This window comes from Mustela lutreola, chromosome 10 (assembly GCF_030435805.1).
Source record: "Mustela lutreola isolate mMusLut2 chromosome 10, mMusLut2.pri, whole genome shotgun sequence".
Lineage (NCBI taxonomy): Eukaryota > Metazoa > Chordata > Mammalia > Carnivora > Mustelidae > Mustela > Mustela lutreola.
The window spans coordinates 77254764-77279839 of record NC_081299.1 but is presented as its reverse complement, the minus strand read 5'-3'; the positions used below and the strand labels follow the sequence as shown (position 1 = coordinate 77279839).

The 25076-nt window shown below is 35.6% G+C and overlaps 1 protein-coding gene across 17 annotated transcripts in view; it reads left to right on the top strand.

The window, feature by feature from the left end:
- The first annotated feature begins 883 nt into the window (after nucleotides 1-883).
- ZNF644 (zinc finger protein 644) overlaps nucleotides 884-25076 on the top strand; it is a 123685-nt gene continuing 99492 nt past the window's right edge. For 3 of the 17 annotated variants that reach the window (XR_009345478.1, XR_009345479.1, XM_059137895.1), the window contains exon 1: nucleotides 885-1190. The gene's annotated coding sequence lies outside the window, so the exon portion shown is untranslated. The other 14 variants (XM_059137909.1, XM_059137898.1, XM_059137905.1 and 11 more) reach the window with 11 other exon arrangements.

The following is a 25076-nucleotide window of genomic DNA, read 5'->3' as shown; positions in this document are numbered from 1 at the left end:
TCACTATAGTACAGGAAAGAGAATGTTCCTGATTCTTGTCAAATAAGCGCAATTGTACTGTGTTTCTCTGAGTATCAGTGACATCTTGAGGGTTTGGAGGAGCACAGTTTATGATAATTGCTAAACTAATGAAACTTTTTTTCCTTTTAAATTGAAAACAGAGATTCAGAAAAGCTGAAGAATTTATTAAGACAGGACTTTTAGATTCCTTGGGAACTTTTAGTTCACGTCAAACATATTAGCAACTTCTTGTTTGCTCAGCTCAAAAGCAAAGAGAACAGCCCAAGTCAGTGTTTCTCGAAGTATAGTGTGTGAAACTCTGCTCTCAGTCTCTTGGTGTGGATGCTTGTTAAAAAGGAAGCTTTCCAGAACTCTCTTGGAACCTACTGATTCATTGAAGGGTTAACCGGTATCTCAATTGCTTCCTATATAACCTTAATTTGGAGACTCCCGGCATACTGAGTAACTTGGGGAGAAAATACCCTCCCTGCACTTGAAATCTGGAAGAATCAAATAGGGCCAAATCCTGGGCACCTTTTAGGGTAGGCTGCTCTGCTAATTGAGGTGCCACATTTGATGCTTTGCCTGGCCATCAAGCAACTCCCAACAACTGGTTCCCTTAGGATCCAAACCTTTCTCTGCCATTACAGTTGTGGCCGGAGATCTTGAGTTCCTTAGCTGTTTTCATCAACAGTAGGAAAAGAAAAGGAATTCTGGCACGCTAGTGATTATGGAAATCAAATATGGGCCTGTTCCACCTTAAAGGGCCTAGGCTTGCCTAAGTGCTTGGGTCTTGCAGAGTTTGGGCACCACCATATTTGGAGCGTGCCTACTTTGGGGCGGGAACCTCCTTGAGAGTGATTAGGTCAGCGCTGGGGGAGGTGACCTTGTTTGGTTTCTGGCACCCGAGAACAGTGGTGCACTGTTTCTGCTACCCCCGTTTACCTAATTGGCCCAGGCGCTCCATCAGAGCAAAGCCGCCCAAGAGCTCCTCGCTGGCCGCCCCCGCGGCCCGCAGCTCGGTAGAGGCGGGAAAGCAGCGCGCCTGCGCCGTGGGAACCGGGGCCGGAGGCGAAAAGCGGGGAGCGGAGGGGGGCCGTTGGAGCCGAGTAGCGTACAGAGCGGCGTGTGACGCGGGGACGCCGCGCGCTCCCAACGTCGCCCCGGTTTGACGCACACGGCACCAAACTGTGAGTTTCAGGGGTTATTTGGTCGGATTCTCCGGGACTCGAGTGGGTTTCGGGCCTCTGGGCTGTGGCGGCGGCGGGATTGAGGGTGGCGGAAGAACTTGGGGGACCCGACCTTCGGCGCTCGGGCCCGGGCAGCTACGCCCTAGGCTGGGTCCCAACCATCCAAAAGGACGCGTTTTGCCGCACAGGCTAAGATGGCGGCGGCGGCCGAGGAGGCGGAGTTGGTGCTACACAAGGAGCCCGGGCCCCGGGTTCGGGGAGGCGGCGGCCGCGGCGGCCGCGGGGGGCGGCGGAGCCTGAGGTGAGCGGCGGCCGCCGCCGCGGGGCGGGACTCGGCGGAGAGGGGGTGGGGGTGGGGGACCTTTCCACGGCGGCGTCGGAGAATCCGGTAGCGGACACAAAGGGGCTGAGCTGGGCACTAGACTTGGGGGTTTTGTTTAGTCACATGAAGCCGAGCAGCCAGTGAGCAGTAGGGGGAAGGGGCCGAGATCAGGCGGCCTGGGGAGCCTGGCGGTCGCCATTGCAAAGCACTGAGTAACGGGGCGGTCCGAGAGCAGTCACCAACCCCTCTCCGGGGCTGCTCGGTTTTGGCCAGAAGCGCCAGTTCTGGCATTAACTGTACACACCCCTCCCCTAACGTGGGACCAGGACCGCATAGCAGTCCCCTCCCCCTGTTCTGCAAGATCTTATGCCGCTAGGTGCCTGGGAAGTAACAGCAAGAGGTAAATCGCCCAAAGTGTTTGGGTTGCCAGGGGCTTGGTGGGTGTCCAGCTAAAGCTTTTTGCTTCTCCAGGTCTGATTCCCTGGCCTTTGTGTCCCTGGGAGCTTAATCTCTGCCAGAGGAAAGCAGGTGTGCTCCACTTCTCCCGTGAACCTGAAGATGAGTTGTCCCAGACCCTTCTCAGTGATTGGAAACTTAGGTGGTGGAGCTAAAGGTTTCTTGTTACGAGACTTCCACAGACGACTCTCGTGTTGGGATCCATCCATGGTTTAGCAACATTAGTGGAAAACTTTCTTGAACTGTAATACTGACATAAATTTAGTTTTTATAAAACTTTGATGTCTAGACTTCAGATTTTGTGTGGTCATTAAGAAGTACTCAACAAGGGGGTAAACACAATGAGGGCCTAAATGATGGTCCTGTTTTGTATACAAGTCAATAATTACAACAGAAATACCAAAACACCATCATCTCTTCTGGCCATTTCCGACTAATGCCAGTCTTGTTGCATTTGGATGATAGATTAGATTTGCCTTAATAGTATATTGCTTCTCTGCTGTAGTTTAGTACCATTTCTTTGGTCCAAGAAGAAGGACAGCATTTCAAAAAAATAGACAACTCAAGTTACTCAAAGGAAACCTGCTCTTTGCCTTCAGTGCCGTGTGTAAGTATCCAGGGAACTTGATGGCAGTAATCCTGCCTTGGTAGCTTTGGTGAGAAAAAAATTAGTTTTTATGAAGAAGTTATAATTTGGTTTAGCCATTTTACTTGGTGAAACATGAAGGCTTGACCACTGTTGGTGCAGTGATAAGTATATTGCTGTTAAAATCATGGCAGTGTAAATTTTAGAATTCTAACATAACCTTATGCTGCACTTACGGCTGCATCATACTTTGTATATTGTATTAACTGGGATTTTAAATACAAAACTTGGAGACAGCTAATGTTTTGTTTTGGCCGGGTCACATTAACAAAGTAAATAATGTGATCAGAGGGAGAAACACATTGAGATCCTTAACTTTAGATCTGTTCAAATTAAAATTTGAATTTTTTAATATAACTTAAAACTTTGATTTTCCTTGCTTCTTTCAGATATATATTTTCCCCTTTTTAGCTTTTCTTCTAATAGAGAACAATCTTATTGTACTAATGAATAGAAGATACATTAACATTGGCAAAATGTATTATTGAGTCATGCAGTGTTAGGGTGAAAGGAATCTCAGGGATTCCTAGTTATACCCATTGTTTTATGATATATTGAGGACCAGATATGATTATGTTAGTGCTTAATGGAAAATTATCTTTTCAGCTTTTACCCCATTGCTCTTTTCGTTGGTCACATTGCTGGGATGAGAAGGTGACTCTGTAACTAAGGGTTGAAAAATGAAACAAGGGAGTATGTTTGAAAGTATCTGTTATATACTATTATTTTAATGAGAACATCTGTGACAATAAGTTAAAAACTGTTATTTAACATGATATGGTGATGTAGTTTTTAAAGTGACTTCCAGTGAATAATTCCAGATACCAAATACAGACATTTCAAGTTAATTTTGGAGCAATCTTGCTTTTGAATTTCGAGTTTTTCAAAAAGCAGTCTTGACCCCCAAAATTTAAAGAAACAAATAGCTTGATAAACTTCTTGGAAAGTTTGAAATAACTGCCATTACTACCAGTTATTACATAAGAAATGAGATGCCAAAAACGATGTAGTGCCTTCATTTTGTAATAGTTTTTTTTGGGTAAATGGACGTAGATTGGCTCTTGTTAAAAATGATTTGTTAAGATTACTATGACCACCGAATAGATCTGTAAGATCTATTAGGAAATTCAACAAGTAGCAAAATCATTTATGGTAGAATCTCACAGTTCTTTAATTTCTTTATTAAATATAACAAAAACTTGTTAAATTGTATTGAGGTTTTAAAGCTTTTATGGGTTATTTAAAGTGCGTTTAAATTACCGATTTTTGAAGAAAGTTGGTAAGCTATTGCTTTATTTTCAACACCGTGTGAGTGGATTTACTTGCATTTTAGTCTTATGATAATTAGGATTATTCTCAGATGATTTTTAATTACAGAGTGAGCCTGTTACCTGCAAACCTTAAACATTTTGCAGTTTAAGTTTGTTACTCAAGTTACAAGAGGGAGAGTTTGGGTGTGGTTGAATTGAGACTGTATTGGGTAGCAGAACAAGAAAAGAGAGTCAAGGACAGTTACTGGGAGTGGTGGGGATACCTGCAATTTAGAGAAATTGATAGAAAAGATTAGGTTTGTCGGAGATACACAGTTTGTGTTAGGGTTACTTACTTAAAGGTTACTTACTTCTCAGGGTATGATTCCAGAGGAAAAGAGTGGATCTTAGTCTTGTAGGAATACTTTTCTCATGATTGCTTTTCAGGCAATCTTAAGGCAGAGGTTTGCACTGAATTCAGAAATAGGTATGATCAATTAAGAATTCCTAATTTTTAGAACATTGTTTTTTAAAAAGTATTTTTAACTTTTTAATTGATAACCCTATATAGTAAAATATGAGAATAAAGGATGGCTACTGTGATATTTTGGATAGGTATTCAAATGAGTTCTAACTTTTTACATTAATCCCTATAGAGACTATTTTGTAGATGAAATTTGTAAATATTTACGAAGTTATGAGATGTAGCAATGACTAAAGCAGTTCTAGAAGTATTATCTTTTAATTCAGGTTTATTAGAGGGATATCATTGCTTTTAATATTAAAACCATTTACATCTTTGAATTTTCAGAAAGTTGACAGTAATCAATCTGATTCTACCACTAGCTCACCCTGCTGGTTAGCTGAAGTATATCTGTCTTCTCTTAAAAATAAATACAAATATCATTGGAGACCTAGAAGGTAGAACAGCAAATTCAATTCATAGTCTTTTCTTCAGGAAGATGGGGGTCTCCATGAAAAAGGTATTTTTCTCATCGTTAGGGTCTTAGTTGCTCTACTGTTAAGTTTTTTCTAAAATCTGCCAAATTTGAATTGTGGAGTTACTATCCTCTTTGAATTCACTAGGAACTCTTACGTGATTATGAGGAGTTACTATGTTTTTGTTTTTTTAAATTCAAGATAGGACATCCTTTGACAATTGAGAGATGTTAGCATGGAAAACAAAGTCCTGTGAGATAACTTTCAGGAGGAGAAAAGCAGAGGATTTCAGGGAGAAGAAAAGAAGCATGCCAGGACAGAAGCAGCAGCGCACACTTCCAAATGGAGGAAAGTGAGGCTGGATTAAGATTAGTGTTTCTAAGATACTATCTTTATACTCTCCCTCTACTAATGTTTGCTTTACCTCTTCTGTTTGCAAGCTGTAGCCTTCCCATTTCATTTGGGATTCTTCGAACTGTGATCTTGTGAGTAACTTTATAAAAAGTATAGAGGAGTCCTTTGTTCCTTGCAATTTAATTCTATTAGTCTAGATTGTGGTACAGTTGAAGTTGGTTAGAGTGATAAATATGACTTTTAGGTAATAAGCCTTTTAGTATGTGTATCATTCATTGAAGTTGAATATATAGCCTTTAAAAGTTTTTAAAAGACTTTGTAAAAAGTCCAGAAATGTAAATATGTTAGGAACTAAATGGGTAATTTAACATAAAATCCTAATAAAGTGTTAGAATTAAAATACAAAGCATAGATATCTGTATGATACCAGTTTTTTTATCTACCTTTTATAAGAGATTAATGTATTTATCCTTTTCTTTCATGGCATTTATCCTTTTACTGGAAAGCTTAATGCAAATCTTCATTAGTTTCTTGAGAAAGATGTTAAATGTAACTTTTATTTTCAAAACAGCATTTATTGGGGAGGGAATGACTGCCAGTTGTTGAATGGTATGTGAAGGTGGATAAAACCTTGCCAAAGTGGGAATTAATTTCCTGCTGCTTACTATTGATTTACTGAATAATACACATACACACACATACACAAGCGTGTATATGTACACATACGCACACACACAGGAAATCATAGTTGCATTTATAATTGTATATGAATAAAGAAGCAGGATGAGATAAGGTTTAAAAGTGTAAGCCTTGAAGTAAATCTAGCTGTGTGGGGGTGCCTAGCTGGCTCAGTCGGTGGAGCATGTGAGTCTTGAGTCAGGTTGTGAGTTCAGGCCCCACTCCCTACATTGGGCATAGAGAGGACTTAAAAAAAAAAAATCTAGCTGTGTGAGCACTAAGCAAGAGGATTTAACAGTAATATCATCTTCATAGAAGCTTAAGGTTTACATTGCATAATTCTCGTAAAGTCCTTAGCTTTCTGTTACACAGAAAGAATACACAATGAATACACAAATGTTAACCTTTTATAATAATAGTTATTCCTATTACCATTGTTTAATTTTTTTTATAGTAACTTGATATTTTCATCTGCATGTGATTTGGGATCGTATACTTTTGCTGCTTTTCATTTTTTAGACCCATGTCTATAAAGGTAAGGTTGTAAGGAAGTCAGAGGCAGGCACCAAAGTTTGCCCTCTCCAGTTCTAGCAGCAAAATCTATTAAACAGGCTCAGTATTTCAGGAACACATTTGCTTTTACTGTCAGCTGATGAATAAAGGCACTTGAGGATGAGTACATTCTAGTAAAGTTATTTCCCAACGAATGTGTTGGTTTATCTTTGTTAAAACATCCTAAAGTTCTTCACTCTCCTTTAAAATTTTGACCATGAGAATTGTGGTGATCATTAGAGAGGAGAAAGTGAGTGGTTTTGTGTATTTGTACGTAATAACATAAAAACTCCACAGATAGGAAAGAAGAGAAGCTTCAACAGCAGGTAGATTGAGGAGAGGAGAGGCATGTTAATCTTTTCAATGCTTAGTCTGAGTTAGGGCAGTTTCTTCAAACAGCATTTCCTTTTGCTGTTTTCTTCTCTATACTTTGTTTTGTATTTGTTTCTGCTGATAGAATCTTAAACTTATTTCTGTCTTTAATTTTTCTTCTACCATGTACTCCTCTCACTGCCAGACAAATCTTAAGCTTTTTTTAAAAATTGTGAAAGGAAGCTAGTAAAATTAATTGTAAATTCACTTGCAGAGGAGTGTGAGTCTGAAAAATTAGAATTTTCATATATGCTTAAAAATACTTTGCGCGGTTTGGAAAACGAAGGGGGGAAATGTCACCCATAATTTTTTACCATTATATAGTTATTAGTATTAAAGGAGAGGGATATGAGACTGACATTAATTAAACATCTGTGTATTCCTTGTAATGATGCTTGATACATACATATATTCCCATTTTATATGCAAGGAAACAAATTCAGACTCAAGTCACATAGATAGTAAATAGTCCAGCAGCCAACTTTGAACATAGGCATAGCTTGCTTCTATAGATAAATTCTATTCTGCCTTTCTCTCCTTTCAATCTATACTTTAACAATACTTTTATTACGATTTGTAAGTTTTATTTCCTACTTATAAAACATTATAAAAGCATTTTTCTGCCTACCCTTATTTCAAGCGGTATCTTATTGCCCACATTGTTTATTCATACTACCATATAAAGGCTCTTTGTCTTGGCTACTGGATATTGGTACAGTGATATTGGTCAAAGTAGAAGCTGCCTTTTTCTTTACTGAGTGACCAAGAAGAAAAATAATGTAGGTTGATCAGAACTAATACTTTCTGATACTAGAAAAGCTACAGGTTTAGTAATACTATCTGATGAGACATTTAACTCAAAATTGGAGATACATAAAATATAGATGAATTTTCAATTTATAGCCATCAGAGAACAACTTTTTAAATAATTTTATATTTTGAAATGCCATAAGCTTCCTTGTTATATTTTAAAAGTGATATTAAAATTTAACAGGCACTTAACTCTATTTAGTTACTATCCGTAATTCCTAATGTAATAATCACTATAGGGCACCTGGGTGGCTCAGTCATTAAACGTCTGTCTTTGGCTCACGTTGTGATCCCAGAGTCTTGGCTAGAGTCCCGCATCGGGCTCCTTGTTCAGCGGGGAGCCTGCTTCTCCCTCTCCCTTTCTCCCTCCCTGCTTGTTTTCCCTTTCTCATGTCCCTCTCTGTGTCAAATAAAAAAAAAATCTTTTAAAAAAACACTATAAAAGGGAAAAATATTGAATTCTTATACTCTCATTGGGTGGATGGCATGTATTAAAAAAAATTGTGGGCCTTTTATAAATAGATTGTATAGGACAGCACCCCCGATAGAAATATGTTGAGCCACAAATGTGATTTAAAATCTTCTATAGCTTTTTAAAAAATAAAAATAGGTAAAATTAATTTTATTAATGTGTTTATATAACCCAATATATTTAAAACATTTTTTAATATATAAATACAATTGAGTTATTCTGCATTCTTTTTTTTTTTTTCCCATGCCAAGTCTTCAAAATCAAAAGTATGTGTTCCACACTTAAAGCACATCTCAATATAGATTAGCTAAACCTCAGGTACTTAGTAGTGAAATGGCTTTCATATTGGACATTGCAGATACAGGTAGTAAGTTCTATACAAGGATGGGGAAACGATAGTAAGTTCTGTAAAAATACAGAGAAAGGATAAAGTAGAAATTGAACTGAGCCTTAAAGAATAGCTAAGAAAAGAGTATGCTGGAGAACAAATCTATAGTGATGGGAATTAAAATAGGAGATGTAATTTGAAATCAGGTAATAGAGTGGCTTGATTCTAGGGAATTTGTTTTATATGGAGGATACATATGTGAAATATATGTTAGAGGGTGCTTAATCATGTCTTGTACACATGAGCATTTAATGAATATTGAATTAGTATTTAAGTGAATTAATACGAGGCAGAGCAAGAAAAATGCTGGAAGAATACTGACAAATCCTTATAGGTCTCTTAAGGGGAAACAGTTGTGCTTAGGGTATATTAGTGATCTGTGATTAGCAATATGATGGAGAATGATCAACACGGATGAGATTTGAGAAAAGGTTTTTTGATTTGACCGTTATTGGTAAGTTATTTTTAAATGTTTTATTTATTTTTAAAGATGTATTAAGTTATTTGAGAGAGAGCAGGGGGGAGGAGCAGAGGGAGAGGTTGAGCATCTCAAGCAGACTCCCTGCTGAGTGCAGAGCCCAAAATGGGGCTCCATCTCACGACTCCAAGATCATGACTTGAGCTGAAATCAAAAGTCAGATGCTTAACCAACTAAGCCACCCAAGCACCCCTATATATTTTATTTAGATATAGTTTAAAAACAGTGAAGTGCACAAATCTTAAGAATACAGCTCAGTGAAATTTTACATATAAGTACACATAACTTCTACTCAGATCCATGTACAGAACACTGAGAAAGGTGCCTTGTGCCCCCTCCTATTAAGATCTCCCCTCAGAAGTATCCACTATTTTAGTCTCTATCAGCGTGAATAAGTTTGGCTTATTCAAACTTATTATTATTAAAACTTATTATTTAAGTTTGAACTTGTTTATGGCATATTTATCCTCCTTTCCAAGGGTAGGCTGATGGCTTGAATCTCTTTCTTTTCTATCCTTGTTTGGCATTAAGTGAATTTGGAGGTAATGAGCTGATAAGTAATTGGTTCCATGGCTCTTCTGGTGTTTTGGTTTTTTTCCCCTAGTGTGGAGTATGCCAAAATCAGAGAGGTATTTCTTAGTTTTCATTAATATTGACCCTTTAGAAGTTTTATGATGAGAAAATTTGTTTAGAAAGCAGAGATTTGAATTGCTTCTTTAGAATGCAGAAATTTGAATTGCTTTTTCAGATAACATAGTTATCTGGGTTATTTTCATTACAGTGTCCTCTAGGCGTATAGCCAAGAAGTAGGTAGAGGAGGTCTTGATTTGCCTCCTTATATAGAGGCCTTTTGGAACCTCTTTAGTAGTAGCTTCTAAGCATTATGTGAGTTAGCTTTCAAGCATTGCAGGTTTCTTAATAAGGTATTTCAGTATTTCTGATTGTGATTGTAGGGATAAGAATAAATTGGTATACTTCTGTTTACTGCTCAGTTAGTATCCATTCTCAACCTGAAGGATTTTGACATTTATGTGTGAAGAACTAAAAGATTACCTTAAGGACAGCTGCACAAAAATTTGAATGGTTAAAATCATCGAGGTACACTTTATAAAATGAGAACTGAAATAGAATTACTGATCATGGTTTACTTCTAGTGCTTGAGTTTATTTATTTATTTATTTATTACTTATTTTTTAATTTTTCGAATGAATTAATGGTTACAACATTGTGTTTCCATAAATATTGAGCAGGGGAAGGATTGTTTACTAGTGTAACAATTGGTGCTTTTGGGAGAAGGATTTTTATTTCTGAAATATGTATTATAATAAAGTTGTAAAAAGTACATAATAATGAAAATATGTATCTTTACATTCTAGTATGCCTAGTTTGGAGGAATAGATATGTTTTATAAATTGTGCATAAGTGGACATGAAAATACTTCCTCATTAACGTTTGAATTATGAATGCTTTTGAATTTATGAATGAAAATATAAAGTTTTGTTTTTTTAAAATGTATAACATGACTTAATTATACTCTTGATCTAAAAATTTTAATAGTTGTCTTGAAGAAATAAAACCATCTATCAACTTATATAGGTTTTATATTTGTGAAGTATAGAAGGCTAAACCAAATTGGTTAGATTAGACCTTGAAAACATATGGTTATTATCTACAAAATATTAAGACTTTATGTAGTACCTTTTGTGTAAGATTTAGAAAACCACAAACAAAACAATTAGAATGTTACTAATTAATAACCTTAAGAGTCAATTTCTATGGGAAGAAAAAACATTTAAGGGTGTGTTCTATGTTTTTGTGTTGTTTTGACAAAACTGGATGTTGTATTTGAATGTCGTTTTGGGAGATTGGATTTTTTTTGTCTGCAGAAAAACCTTATTTGTATGGTTGTATCTTCAACCTTTGCTTGTTTTCATTGGGTTAGTTATATATAGAATTCATATAGTATCTTGCTGGGGGTAAGATTGTTGTAATAATAGAGCAAAGGATATGGTTCCTCCTCTAAAGAGCTCATGAACTAAGACACAACTTGAGGAGTACTTAATAATGAAACATTTGAAATACTGAGTTGACACAAAATAAAATGAGTGGTATCAGATAAAGATTGGGTTAATTAAGCTTCTTCGCAAAAATGTTTTCATAATCTAGGTTTTGAAGATTGGTATAAATGAATAGATTCATGGAAAGGAAAGAGAGTATCAACTAGGGAGAAGAGCATGTTAAAAAGCACAGAAATGGGAATTGTGGAATGCAAGCATTTTCCTTACTCAAAGTAGAATCTATTTTAAATGAATGTAATGAAGAATAAGTTTGATAAGATTGTGGCTGGCGCTGGAGGAATCTAAAGAAATTTGGATTAGAAATTAGAAATAAGGGATTCAATTAAGTCCACTAAACAGAAATAAATGAAGAAAAAAAAAGATTAGCAACCAGATATAACATGATTGAGAGAAAAGATTGAAGTGAAGAAGGCCAATTAGAGGTTATTATCTTGGTGGATGGAAGGAAGGATATTTTAAGAGTAAGAATGGGTAGTTTTAAAATCAGGGAGGTGAAATGTGTGGCTCTTAAATTTGCATACAAAGTTAAAATTAGAATGGAACAATTCTATTATCTCCAGATACTGAAAATAAATTTACTTGGACTCAATTTACAAATAAATTATTAACACTAATTAGGATACATCTGCCTTGTTCTTTTTAAAAAAAAAAACTGATGAGCTTTTAAGTTTGATTTGAAAACTAAGTAAAAAAGTTATACTATACTGGTATTTTCTGAATTGCTAGTACTTTGAACTAAAAAAATACTTGAATAGTAAGAAGAGCCTGTAATTGTAATGTTGTATTTTGAGTTATAATAGTATGTTTTAGCCATGGTTTAAGAAACATTTTAATTGGTATGGGAGATGGGGAAACATATAATAAAAATTAGTAGTCTGGACTTTCAGTGTTAAATTTGTTTTTAAAAATGCTTATTTTAAAATTTAGGGTAGTTGAGAATACACTGCTTTTATTGGGGGGAAATTCCCTATAGTTCCTTTGGAGCAATAGTATTTTTTGATATTTAAGATCTAAGTTGTTTGTCTTTACTAGAGTTTTTAAAAGTTCTTGAATGTGTATTGTGTCTTAGAGTGAGTAAGATTATTTTTAAGACAAGAATTTTTTTTTTAAAGAGTTATTTATTTGAGAGAGAGAGAGCGGTATGGGAAGGGGCAGAGGAGGAGTGTCTCAAGCAGACTCTGTGATGAGCTCCGAGCCTGATGGGGGCTCGTTCCCACAACCCTGAGATCACAACGTGATCCAGAACCAAGAGTTGGATGTTTAACAGACTGCACTAAACAGGTGCTCCTTAAAAGAGAAGAACTAGAAAAATATGAAAAATTTATACAACTAGTACAGTTAAAAATTGTTTTCTGTGCTTTTTAGAGTTAGTAAATCGAACAGAATTTGGAAGTTGAGTCTAGGAATATAAGATAGTATAGTCTTACTTTAACAAGTTTACATTTTAACCATTCTCACAGCTAATACAGGGTTAATTTCTGTTAGTAAAGAGTTTTCTGGCAACTTGGCAAAATAGGGAGGTACATTTGACTCTGTTCAAGTTTACCTGTTGAGATAGCAGTTAAAGCAAAAGAGAATAGGCTGTTCCCTACTGTCACTGGAAATAGAGATTTCATCCATCACTCTGAAATTTGGCATTTTAGTATAAATAGTATGGGTGAGAAGTGTTGACAGCAGAACTGTCTACTGTGATTATCCTGATGAACTATTGGTATGGGAATAGGAAGCGTCCCTGAAAGTCCTTCCCTGAACCTCTTTTCCTCTTCCCTGTTTGCCTGTAAACTTCTTGGCAGTAGATCCATCCCACCTTTTTGTGCTCCTTGGGTCTATACAAGCTGAAAAGCAATGAAAAATCACCATGTGCATGAGGAGAGGCTGCAATTTGAGAGGGACTAGAAAACAAAATTGACTATTCCATACACATGGATCCCATTAAAAAGTTCATACAGGAAAGAAGTGGAGGAGACAGAGATAATTTCCAGTGGCTGTGATGGAACCAAAAATCTTGTGCTAGGTCATTGAGTGCCATAATGATGTCAGTGCCATTTAGAGTGATACAGATGGCATCTTACGTAGGTGTCCTTTAGTGTGATATTCCTTGTCTAACTTCCTCCTGGTTCATCTTATTTTCCAAGACTTACTCACCAACTTCCTATCAAGTTTGGTTACCTGATACCCTTCCATCAGCTTTTTCTTCACATAACAGGAATTGGTCCTCCTTACTCTCCGTTTACATACTGGATTACACATTCTTGGTGTGTGGTTTTGAGTTTTATCTTAGACAAAGTAACAGAAACCTTAAAAATAAAGAAATGGCAAAAATATGAAAACTTACAAGTTCATCAATTCAAGTGAAGGAAAAAAACCTAGGGTAAAACTTTTTAATAAGTTAGAACAACTAAACACTATCAGGCTTGAACTTTTGTGTGATAAACAGCATTGAAATGTAAAGTATAGTGTAAGTAGCCTTTCTTTAGAGCAATTTGTAAGAGTTATTCTTGTAAGAATAACTCTTACAATAACTTAGCAATTAGTAATTCTTAGTAAATCTTAGAATTTCATAGAAAAATAAAAAAAATAAGGCTATGAAGATTTATTGAATAGTGGCATGTTTTATTGACTAGATGTATGTCAAAATTTTATTCCAAATGGATAAAAAACATTCTTTTCAAATTCCTGTGAATTTTTAAAAAAATTGTGTCTTGGGCTTCAAAGAGAATCCTAAGGTTTTAAATTAGAGAAATTGAATTGTATAGGCCAATGTTTTCTGACTAAAGTAATAAAACTAGATGATTGTTAACTACTTGGATGATGAAAACTATGTCCGACTGGGATTTAAGCTTAAATTTAATACTGATTAGAGGTTAATAACAATGAAAAAACAGATGAGATTAATATTCATTTAAACATGATGCATTAAAAACACTTTACTTTGCTATCATATCAAATCCCTGATAGAATTATAATAGCAGTTTTCTTAAAAAGGCATTGTGTGCCAAGGACAAAGAAAATGGCAAAGCTAGTTACAGAAGTAAAATTTTGGAAGCTTGAAAGCAGCAAGTGGTAACTAATTTTGTAGATCTGAGAAAACCGAATTTTCTGCCATTAGTTGGGGTTGGGGTGCCTAGAATTGGTTCTGTAGACGCTGGAATTGAAATTTGGTGGCTTCAGAAATTGGTTGCTTCAGGTAATTTGAAAGAATTGCCCCAAGGCATATAATAACAAGTAAACAATACTTGTGGTACTAGGACAGGGTTTCTTACTTTCATGTTTCTTCTCTGATATTCAAATGAGAATTTCTGTATTTGAGAACTCTACACAGCTTGGGTTAAGAGTATCATACTGGAATTATCATATTGGAATTTCTAGAATTACTTAGAAACCTACATGTTGAATCAGGAATCATCCCCAACCTCTTTTCCTCTATTAGTTCTGAAAATACTGGGTATCAGGCTCATAACCCTGGATGTGAGATTGGAAGATTAATCCTGTTACAGCAAACTAATGATCAGGGGAAAAGACCACCAGATAGTAACAGTTGTGGATCCATCCAGGGAAATGGCCCAGATTGATCATCTTGCAATGACACCTACCCATTAACACAGAATTTCCAGACAGCTTTTATATGTTTCATTTTAAGATGTGACATTATGGATCATTAAACATTTGAGGAAAACCCCAGTATGAAAGACGAGGAGATAGAAACAGCAGTTCAAAAGAAAAGAAGTTACTCAAATATGTTTGGAAGTAAGGTAATTGTATATTTGAAACAAGAAAGGAAGCTTGCTATAAGGCAACCCTCAGAAGACAAAAGCTCTTAGACATTTAGAATATGAAATAATAGGATTGGAAATAAAGAATATGAGATACTTAATAGAAGAGTTAGAAGTTTAGAATATTAAATTCTTGTAGAAGATTGGAAGATAAAATTGAGGAAATCTTCCAGAGAGCAGGACAAAAAGAGATGTAAAAAGGAAATTAGAGGATCATACTTGCCAATTCAACATATGAAGGGTAAGAATTACAGGGTGGAAGAAAATGTGTGGAGGAAATTAATAATAATTGAACCAAAAATTTGGGTTTTCACATTGAAAGGTCTTACAGAATGGTCAGCATAGTAATTGAAAAACAACATATCAAAGTATATCATAATGAAATTTCAGACACCAGAAATAAAAGGAAGATCCCAATAGCTTTCCCATAGGGAGCATATAAAGGAGATTAGGAATCAGTAACAATGGAAAGGAATCGTTATGGAATAATGCCTTCAAAACTCTTGAAGGAAAGGTGTTTCCAAACTACTAATTCTGTACCTTGCCAAGCTGTCAAGTGTGGGAGTAGGCTAAAATTATGCAACATAAGAGGTCGTTGGAATATTTCCTCCAACTGCACTGTATCTCAGGAAGTTACTAGAGGACATGGACTTTATCAAATGATGAGTTACGTAAAAAAGAGGAATTCTCCAGGAAATAGAATTTAGCATAGGAGAGAAGTAAAGAGAATACATACCTAAAATGATGGTGAAGGGAGATCCAGGGAGGTTAGGCTGTGCAGCAGTTCTGAAAAATGATGAGTTCAGATTGGGACAAGAAGGAAAGAGGATCTAAATGGTAGGTTTTTAGAAAGACTTGTATGCGAGCACACATGAAATAGAGAGGATTTTTGTGACTTTATTCAAAAGGAACATTTATCTGTAGTTTTCCTGTGGTGTCGGTTTCGATATGAAGGTAATAATGACTTAATAAAATGAATTAGGAAATGTTCCTTCCTCTTCTGTTTTGGGGAAGGTTTGAGAAGGATTGGTGTCAATTCTCCAAACTTTGGTTTAAAGGTAGATTGCACCAGAGAATCCATCTAATCCTGTTTTATTTTTGGTAAGTTTTTTCATTACTTCATCTCTTTAATTTGGCATGGGTCTCTTTTCGATTTTCTGCCTCTTCTTGATTCAGTTTCAGTAGTTTTTTCTAGAAATTTGTCCGTTTTTTCTGGGTTATTTAATTTGTTGCTATATAGTTGTTCCTAGTGTTCCCATATAATTCTTTTCATTTCTTATTATAACACCAGTAGTATTGATCCTTTTATCATTCTTGATTCTAATAATTTGTCTTTTTTTTCTTGGCCAGCCTAGATGAAGATTTGTAAATTTCATTGACACTTTCAAGGAACCAACTTTTATTGATCTGTATTTTCTGTTCTTAGTTTCATTCATTTAAGCTGTGATCTTTATTATTTTCTTCATCTGCTTCTTTTGGGTTTAGTTTTCTCTTCTGTTTTTTTAAGGTCAAAGGTTAGGTTATTGATTTGAGATCTTTTTTAATGTAGGCATATATAGTTATAAATTTCCCTTTAAACACTGCTTTCTCTTCATTTAAATTTTGATATGTTGTGCTTTTGTTTGACCTTAACAGATTTTATAATTTTCCTGCGTGATTTCTTTGATCTGTTGGTTATTTAGGAGTTTGTTGCTTAATTTCCACATATTAGTTTCCCATATTTCTTCTGTAACTGCTTTCCAATTTGATTCCATTGTGTTTGGAGCACATAATTTGTATGATTTTATTCCCTTAAAATTTTTTGAAATTTGTATTATAGCCTAATATATGGTCTGTATTGGAAAATATGTACACTTGAGAAGAAAGTGTTCTGTTGTTTTGAATGGAGTATTCTGTAGATGTATGTCAAGTCTAGTTAGTATATAGTGATAGTCTTGTTTCCTTGTGGTTTTTTGTTTTGTTTTGTTTTTTAAAGATTTTATTTATTTATTTGACAGAGAGGGAGAAAGCACAAGTAAGCAGAGCCGCAGGCAGAGGGAGAGAGCGAAGGCTCTCTGCTAAGCAGGGAGCCTGATGTGGGGCTTGATCCCAGGACCTTTAAAAGCAGAAGCTTTAACCCACTGAGCCACTCAGGCGCCCCTATTGTTACTTGTTTTTATCTGTTGTCTATTTTTACTTTCAATTTTATATGTTTCAATTTCATGTGTTTTGAGTCTTTATTGTTAGGAGCATATATGTTTATAGTTGATACATAATTTTTGATGAATTGATTTTTTTATTTTATAAAAGGTCCTTCTTTGTCTCCAGTAATACTTTTTTCCCTTAATATCTATTGTGTCTGATGAGATTATAGCTACTCCAGCTTTCTTTTGGTTACAGATTTCTTGGTATATCTTCTTCTGTCCTTTTACTTTCAGCTTATTTGAATCTAAAGTGTCTTTGAACCTACAGTGTATCTCTTTTATTATTTTTTGTATGTGTGTGTATCTCTTTTAGATAACATCTAATTGGATTGTGTTTTTTTACCCATTCTGTCATTCACTGGTTTTGGATTGGAATGCCCAATTAATTTGAGTTTAATGTAGTTACTGATAAGGGAGAATTTATGTCTGCTATTTTTTGTTTTCTGTGTCTTAAGGTATTTTTCTTTTGTTATTTTATTCCTTTACCATTGCCTTCCTTTTTACTAAATAGATTGTTTTCTAGTACCATTTAAATCCCTTTTTTTTCACTGTTTATTTTTTTCGTTGTGGTTGTCCTGGGAATTGTAGTTAATAACTTATTTCAGTCTAGTTCAGATTAATATAAATTTCAATAATATATAATAATTTTGCTCTTGTATAACTCCATTCCTTCTCTTTCCTTTATGCTATTTTGTCATGCAAATGATGTCTCTATATGTCTTTTAAGTTAGAAGAAAAAAGTTACAAAATTAAAAATTATACTGTCTTACATATTTACCTATTCAGTTACCTTCCCTGTGCTCTTTATTCTTCGGGTAGATTCAAGTTACTGTCTAGTGTCCTTTCATTTCACCCTTTAGTATTTCTTGTGTAGGAGGTCTTGTGGTAACCAGTTCTGTCCATTTTTGCTTATCTGTGAATGTCTTACTTTCATTTTAGTAAAGAATTCTTGGTTGACAGTATTATTTTTTCAGTTTGAATCTGTCTTCCTATTGCCTTTTGGCTTCCATGGTTTCTGATGAGACATTAACTATTAATTTTATGGAGGATCTCTATATGTGACAAGTCACTTATCTGTTGGCTTCCTTCAGGATTCTTGATTCTCTGGTTTTTGAGTTTATATTAGTTCCTCAAGCTTTTTGGATATTAGAGTAATATTTGTCATTAAATTTAGGGAAATTTTCAGTGATCATTTATTCAGCTATTTTTCTGCCCTTTCCCCTCTATTTCTGAGACTCCTGTTATATGTATGTTGGCATGTTTAATGGTGTCCCTCAGGTATCTTAGACTCCTTTTTTTCTTTCCTTTATTTTTCTTTTTGTTTTCAGAGTAGACAATCTCAATCTTCAGATGCACTGAATCTTTCTTCTGCCTGTTCATATCTGCTGCTAAAAACTTATAGTGAATTTTAAATTTTATTTACATTTTTTTGCTTTCCAACTCTAGTTCTGTTTCATTCTTTTACATGATTTCTTTCTGTTTCCTGTTTGTGAGACATCCGTCTCATTCTTTACTTTAGTTCTTTAGACAGATTTCCTTTAGTTCTTTGAACATGTTTAAAATAAGTGATTTGTGAATATTGGCTAGTAAGCCTAAAGTCTGTGTTTCCTCAAGACACTTTCTGTTGACTGCTTTTTGTTTGTTTTCCCATGTGTATAAGCCATTCTTTCTCATATTTATGTCTTACCATTTTTTTGTTGAAAACTACATTTTAAATAATGTGGCACCTTTTATAATCAGATTCTCCCCTTCTCAGTGCTTGTTGTTGTTACTGTTTGTTATTTGTTTATTGAACTAATAAACAGATTTTTAAAAATGAATTCTGTCAAATCTGTTTTCTTTATCATGGGTGGCCACTGAAGTTTCTCTTCAGTTAGCTTAGTGGTCTAATTTGACAGAGGTGTCCTTAAATGCCTGAAATCTCCCAGTCTCAACATTCAGAACGGAATTTTATAACTTTGCCTTTCTCTTCACTTAGTGCTTGTACAAAGCCACTGGTCAGCCAGAGGTGAGTGCTTAGGACCTTCTCAGGCCTTTCCTGAGTCTGTGAACATCCCTATGCTTACATGTGACCATCTAGATGCTCAGGAATGTATTGCAGCTTTTTTTAGTGCCTGGTTTTTCTTTTTAAGCTCTTTGGTTAGCCTGTTATTTGTCTCAGCTCTTATCTACTGCCTTGGTCAGCTGCAATATGAAACAATTGCCTCAGTAGTTTTTTGACAAACATTCTTGGGGAAAAGTTTTGCTTTGTTTTATTTTTGCATCGGGTGAGCTCTGAGGCCAAATTAAGATAACTTTAGGAGTGGGGTCTTCCAAGAAACCACCAAACATGTCAAATAATGACAGTCCTCTGGGAATGTAGTAGAGGTGATCTCATCATCTTCTGCGTTCCCCTTTCCCCCATAATAGCTGCCAGGCTATTAGTTTTCAACAGGTTTGTGGACTGTTGAGTTTCAAAGCTGCAGTGGCAGGATGGGAATAGGACAAAATAAAATGCTACAAAGTTTGCATTTAACCATCTTCTTGAATCAGTTCTCCCCAGATTGCGGCAAGACTTTGGTTAATTTCTCATTTGGAAAATGTTGACTCTTTTTTTGCCATTGTTCTTGTTGATTTAATGGAGGTGATGATTTTCAAATGCCCTTTTTTTTTTTTTTTTTTTTTTTTTGCCAGTCTTACTCTTGAGTTTCAAGAGTTCTATTTTAGAGTCTTGTTATGTAGTTTACAAACATTTTCTCCAACTCTGTCACTTGTTTTTTAATCCTCTTAACAGGATCTTTCACAGAGTAAATAAAAGATTTTTGCTTTGATGAAGTCCAGTTTATTTTTTTCTTTTATGGATGATACTTTTGGTGATATTTCTAAGAATTCCTTTTCTAGGTCTAGATACTGATGATTTCTGTCTTCTACAGGAATAATAGATTACATTTAACATTTAAATCTATAATCCATTTTAAATTAATATTGGTATAGAGTGTGAGATTTAAGTTGGTATTCTTTTTTTTTAATTCTCTCTGTATATTCAGTTGCTCCAGCACCAGTTGTAGAAAAGACTTTTTCCCCCCATTAAACTGCTTTTACATTTTTGTGATAAAGTGAGCTAGCCATCCTCATGTAGGAGTTTGAGGAGATTATAGAAAATATAGATGAATTCTAGAGAGTTAATTCATTCTCTTATATAGGAGGCAGTTAGATCCAACATGAAAAACCAGTATAACCAAATTGTTTAGAAATCAGGTAGGGGGAGGAATGTTTAGAGAAGAGTTGGTGGGTAGTGCTAGTTTTCATACAAGCTTTGTTTGATTCTTAAAATATGCATTTGTGTAATTTTAATTAAAATAAAACCAATACTATAAGATAATGCCAGTGCTTAGGGGAAATTTTAAAAACCATAAATGTCTGTATTTTTAATTTTGAAATGTTTTTAATGTGGAAAAAATACTCAGAATAATGCATGGTAAGAAATATAAAACTTAAGAGTTCAGAAGTGTGTACCTGCTTAACTAACCCTAGAATTAAAACATTGGCAGTTCCTCCATTCTTTTCCCTTCCAGTCAGACCTCCGCCTCTGTCCTTGGGAGACAACCATCAAACCTTTTATGGTAGCCACATTTTTGTTTTATATTTTTGCTACTTTTTGAAATATACATTTTTTTCCTATATGAAATTTATATAAATGGATCTTGGCTTTTCCAGCATTGTTTGTGAGATTCATGTCTGTTTTTGCATGTAAGTATAGTTCATTCAATTTCATGGCTATGCAGGTATACCTCATTTTATTGCACTTTGCTTTGTTGAGCTTTGCAAATGGTGTTTTTTGTTTTGTTTTACAAATTTAAGGTTTGTGGCTACCGTGTATCTAGCAAGTCTATTGGTGCCATTTTTCCAACAGCATTTGCTGCCTTCATCTTTTTGTCACATTTTGGTAATTCTTGTGAAATTTCAAACTTTTTATTTCTGATGGTGATCTGTGATCAGTGATTGTTGATGCTACTATTGTAATTGTTTTGGTGTGCCACAAACCACAGCCATATGAGATGGCAAACAGTAAATGTTTTGTGTGTTCTGACTCCTCCATTGACTGGCTGCTTTCCTGTCTCTCTCCTTTAACTTGGGCCTCCCTATTCCCTGAGAGACAGTGTTGAAATTAAGCCAATTAATAACCCTCTAATGGCTTCTAAGTTTTTAAGTGAAAGGAAGAGTTGTGCATCTCTCACATAAATCAGAAGCTAGAAATGATTAAGCTTGGTAAGGAATGCATGTCAAAGGCTGAGATAAGGCCAGAGGGTAAGCCTCTTGCACCAGTTAGTCGAGGTATGAGTGCAAAGGAAAAGTTCTTGTAGGAAATTATAAGTGAATACACTAGTGAACACGAGAATGATGAGAAAGTGAAACAGCCTAATTGGAGAACACATCAGTGGTCTGGATAGATCAAACCAGGCACAACATTCCCTTAATCCAGAGCAATAGGCCCTAACTCTCTTTAGTTCTGTGGAGGCTAAGAGAGGTGGGAAGGCTGCAGACGAACTGTTTGAAGCTAGCAGTTTGGTTTACAAGGTTTAAGGAAAGAAACCTTTAGAACATAAGAGGGCAAGATGAAACAGCAAGTGATGATGTAGAATCTGCAGCCAGTTCTTCAGAAGATTTCTAGCTCAGATAATTAACAAAGATGGCTACACTAAATGACAGATTTTCAAAGTAAACAAAGCAGCCTTATATTGGAAGAAGATGCCATATAGGACTACCATAGTTAGAGAGGAAAAGCCAGTGCTTAGCTTCAAAGTTTCAAAGTGCTGGCTGACTCTTCTTGGGGGGCTAATGCAGCTGGTGACTTTAAGTTGAAGCCAGTGCTCATTTACTATTATAAAAATCTTAGGGCCCTTAAGAATTGTGCTAAATCTGCTCTGCCTGTGCTGTATAATAGAATAACAAAGCCTGGTTGATAGCGTATTTTTTTATAACTGTTTCACTGACTATTTTAAGCCTACTCTTCAGACCTACTGCTTGGATAAAAAGATTCCCTTGTAAATATTACCTCTCACTGACAGTGCACTTCATTAAGAGCTCTGACAAAGGTGTACAGTGAGGTCAATGTTTTCATGCCTGCTAACCCAACATCAATTCTGCAGCCCATGGATCAGGAAGTAAATTCAACTTTCAAGACTTGTTGTTTTAAAAGTACATTTTGTAAGACTGTAGCTGCCATAGATAGTGACTCCTGATAGATGTGGACCAAGTAAATTGAAAACCTGGATTTAGGGCACCTGGGTGACTCAGTTAAGTGGTTGCCTTCAGTCAGTAGATATGGATCCTGAGTACCCTGAATACTAAGGTTAGCATATAAAGAATTCAAAGCACCTTTTCTAACTATATTACAAATATTAAAAGAAAATAAATTCAGGGATACCTGGGTGGCTCAGTCAGTAAGTCAGTTAAGTAACTGCTCAGGTAATGATCCCAGAGTCCTGGGACTGAGTCCCACACCAGGCTCCCTGCTCAGGAGGGAGGCTGCTTCTCCCTCTCCCTCTGTTCTCCCCTCTTCTCATGCTCTCTTTCACACACTCTCTCAAATAAATAAAATCTTGAAAAAAGGAAACCTGGACTCACCATTCTCGATACCATTAAAAACATTGTTAATTCATGAGAAGTGATCAAAATAAAGACATAAATAGGAATTTGGAAGAAGTTGAATTCAACCTTATGGATGACTTGGAAGGTTCAGGACTTCAGTGGAGGCAGTAATTGCAGATGTGGTGGAATCAACGGGAGAACTAGAAATGGAACTTGAAGATGTGACTGAATGGCTGCAATTGCATGATAAAGCTTGAACTGATGAGTTGCTTCATAGGATGAGTGAAGAAGAAAATGCTTTCTTCAGATGAAATCTGTTCCTGGTGATGATACTGTGAAGACTGTTGAAATGATAACAAAGGAAATACATATTACATACACACTTAGTTGATAAAGCAGCATCAGGGTTTGAGAGGATTTGGCTCTAATTTTGAAAGAAGTTCTACTCTGGGTAAAATGTTACCAAACAGCATCACATGCTACAGCGAAATAGTTCATGAAAGGAAAGAGTCAGTAGTTGTGGCCAACTTCATTGTTTTATTTTTAAGAAATTGCCACAACCACTCTAATCTTCAGGAATCACCACCCTAATTAGTCAGCTGCCATCAAGATTGAGGCAAGACCCGCAAAAAGATTGACTCGATGATAATCTGGAAAATGGTTAGCATTTTTTAGCAATAAAATATTTTAAAATTAAGGTATATGCTTTTTAGAAGACATACTGCTATTGCACACTTAATGAACTGTAGTATAGTGTAAACACACTTTTATATGTACTAGGAAACCAAAAAATTCACTTGACTTGCTTTTACGGTTTTGCTATAGTGTGGCAGTGTGGAACTGAACCCACGCTGTCTCTGAGGTGTGCCTGTATCGTAGGGGACATTATATGAATAGCCCACAATTCATTCTGTTAGTGATGGAAATTTGGATTGTTTCTACTGTTTGGGCTTTCATGATTAATCCTGCTGTGTATTTCTTGAACATGTCTCTAGTGCACATATGCACACATTTATATTTAGTAAATTTTTTGGAGTTAAATAGCCTAGTTTTAGAGTGTATTTATGTTTAATTTCAGAAGATATTAAAAACTTCCTTTCCAAAGTGTTCTGTAACAATTTATAATCTCATCAACACTTTTGCACTTCATCTTCACCAACACCTTCACCAATATTTTGTATTGTTAATCTTTAATTTTAGCAATTTTAGTGGATGTGTAGTGTTTTTATTTCCCATTTCCCTGATTCCAAATGTGATTGTACCTTTTTATATATTTATTGACCAGGTTTTATAAATATTTTGTGTATATTTGAAAAGAATGTGTTTTGCAGTACAAAACGGGTACGGTATTTATATACGTGTCAAGTCAGTTTTGTTAAGCATGTTGTTTAAAACTTCTACATTCTCACCAATTTAATTGCAGCATGTTGGCTCAATTAGAGATGTGTTAAAATTTTCTACTGTTATTATGGATTTATCTTTCTTGTGTTACTGCCCATTTTTGCAAATTTAGAATTGTTTCTGAAATGTTTTTGATGAGTTGAACGTTTTATCATCATTATTTCTTGTTGTCTTTAGTAATTCTCTTTGCTTTGCAGTCTGCCTTAATTAATAACAATATAGCTACACGGGCCTTGTAGTTAGTGTTTGAGTGGTTCATTCCCACCCCCCAACCTTTATTTTAAGTTTTTCTGTGCCTTTTTGTTTCAGAATTGTTTCATGTATCCACCATATCAGTTTTTCTTTCAATCTGATCTAACACTTCATCTTTTACTTACAGTATAAAGTTTGTTTAGATTTCTTGTGATTATTGATGTATTGGGGCATAAATGTGCAATCTAATGTGCTTTCTATTCTGTTATGTTCTTTTTCTTAACTTTCTTGCTGTCTTATTATTCTTTTCTCCCCCCATCTTTTTTTAAACTATTTTGTCTGTAGCCACAAACCTCACAAAGGCATTTTTATCTGAAAATAATCTTTTTTTTAAATTCGCCTTAATTGGGGCGCCTGGGTGGCTCAGTGGGTTAAGCCGCTGCCTTCAGCTCAGGTCATGATCAGGGTCCTGGGATCGAGCCCCGCATCAGGCTCCTTGCTCAGCGGGGACCCTGCTTCTCTCTCTGCCTCTGCCTGCCTTTCTGCCTGCTTGTGATCTCTGTCTCTCTCTCTCTCTGTCAAATAAATAAATAAAACCTTTAAAAAAAAATTCACCTTAATTTTGAAGGAAATTGTTACAGGATATAGAAGGTGTTGCTCTAGTATGTCCTATTTTTTTTCTGATGATGTAAACCATTACTTGTGTTGTCATTGTCATTTCCTATATGTAGCCATTTTTCCCTGGCTGCTCCTAAGGTTTTCCCTTCAGTCTTTTAACAGTCTGACTGTGATATGTGTGTAGAAATGGTTCTTGATATCTATCCTACTTGGGTTTGTTGAGATTCTTGGATCTATAAATTAATGTTTTCTATCATCTGAGATGTTTTTGGTTATTTCTTCAACAAACATTATTTTGAACCTTTTTTATTCTCTTCTGTTGCATCTTGTACATCAGTGTTGAGTTGGGTTAT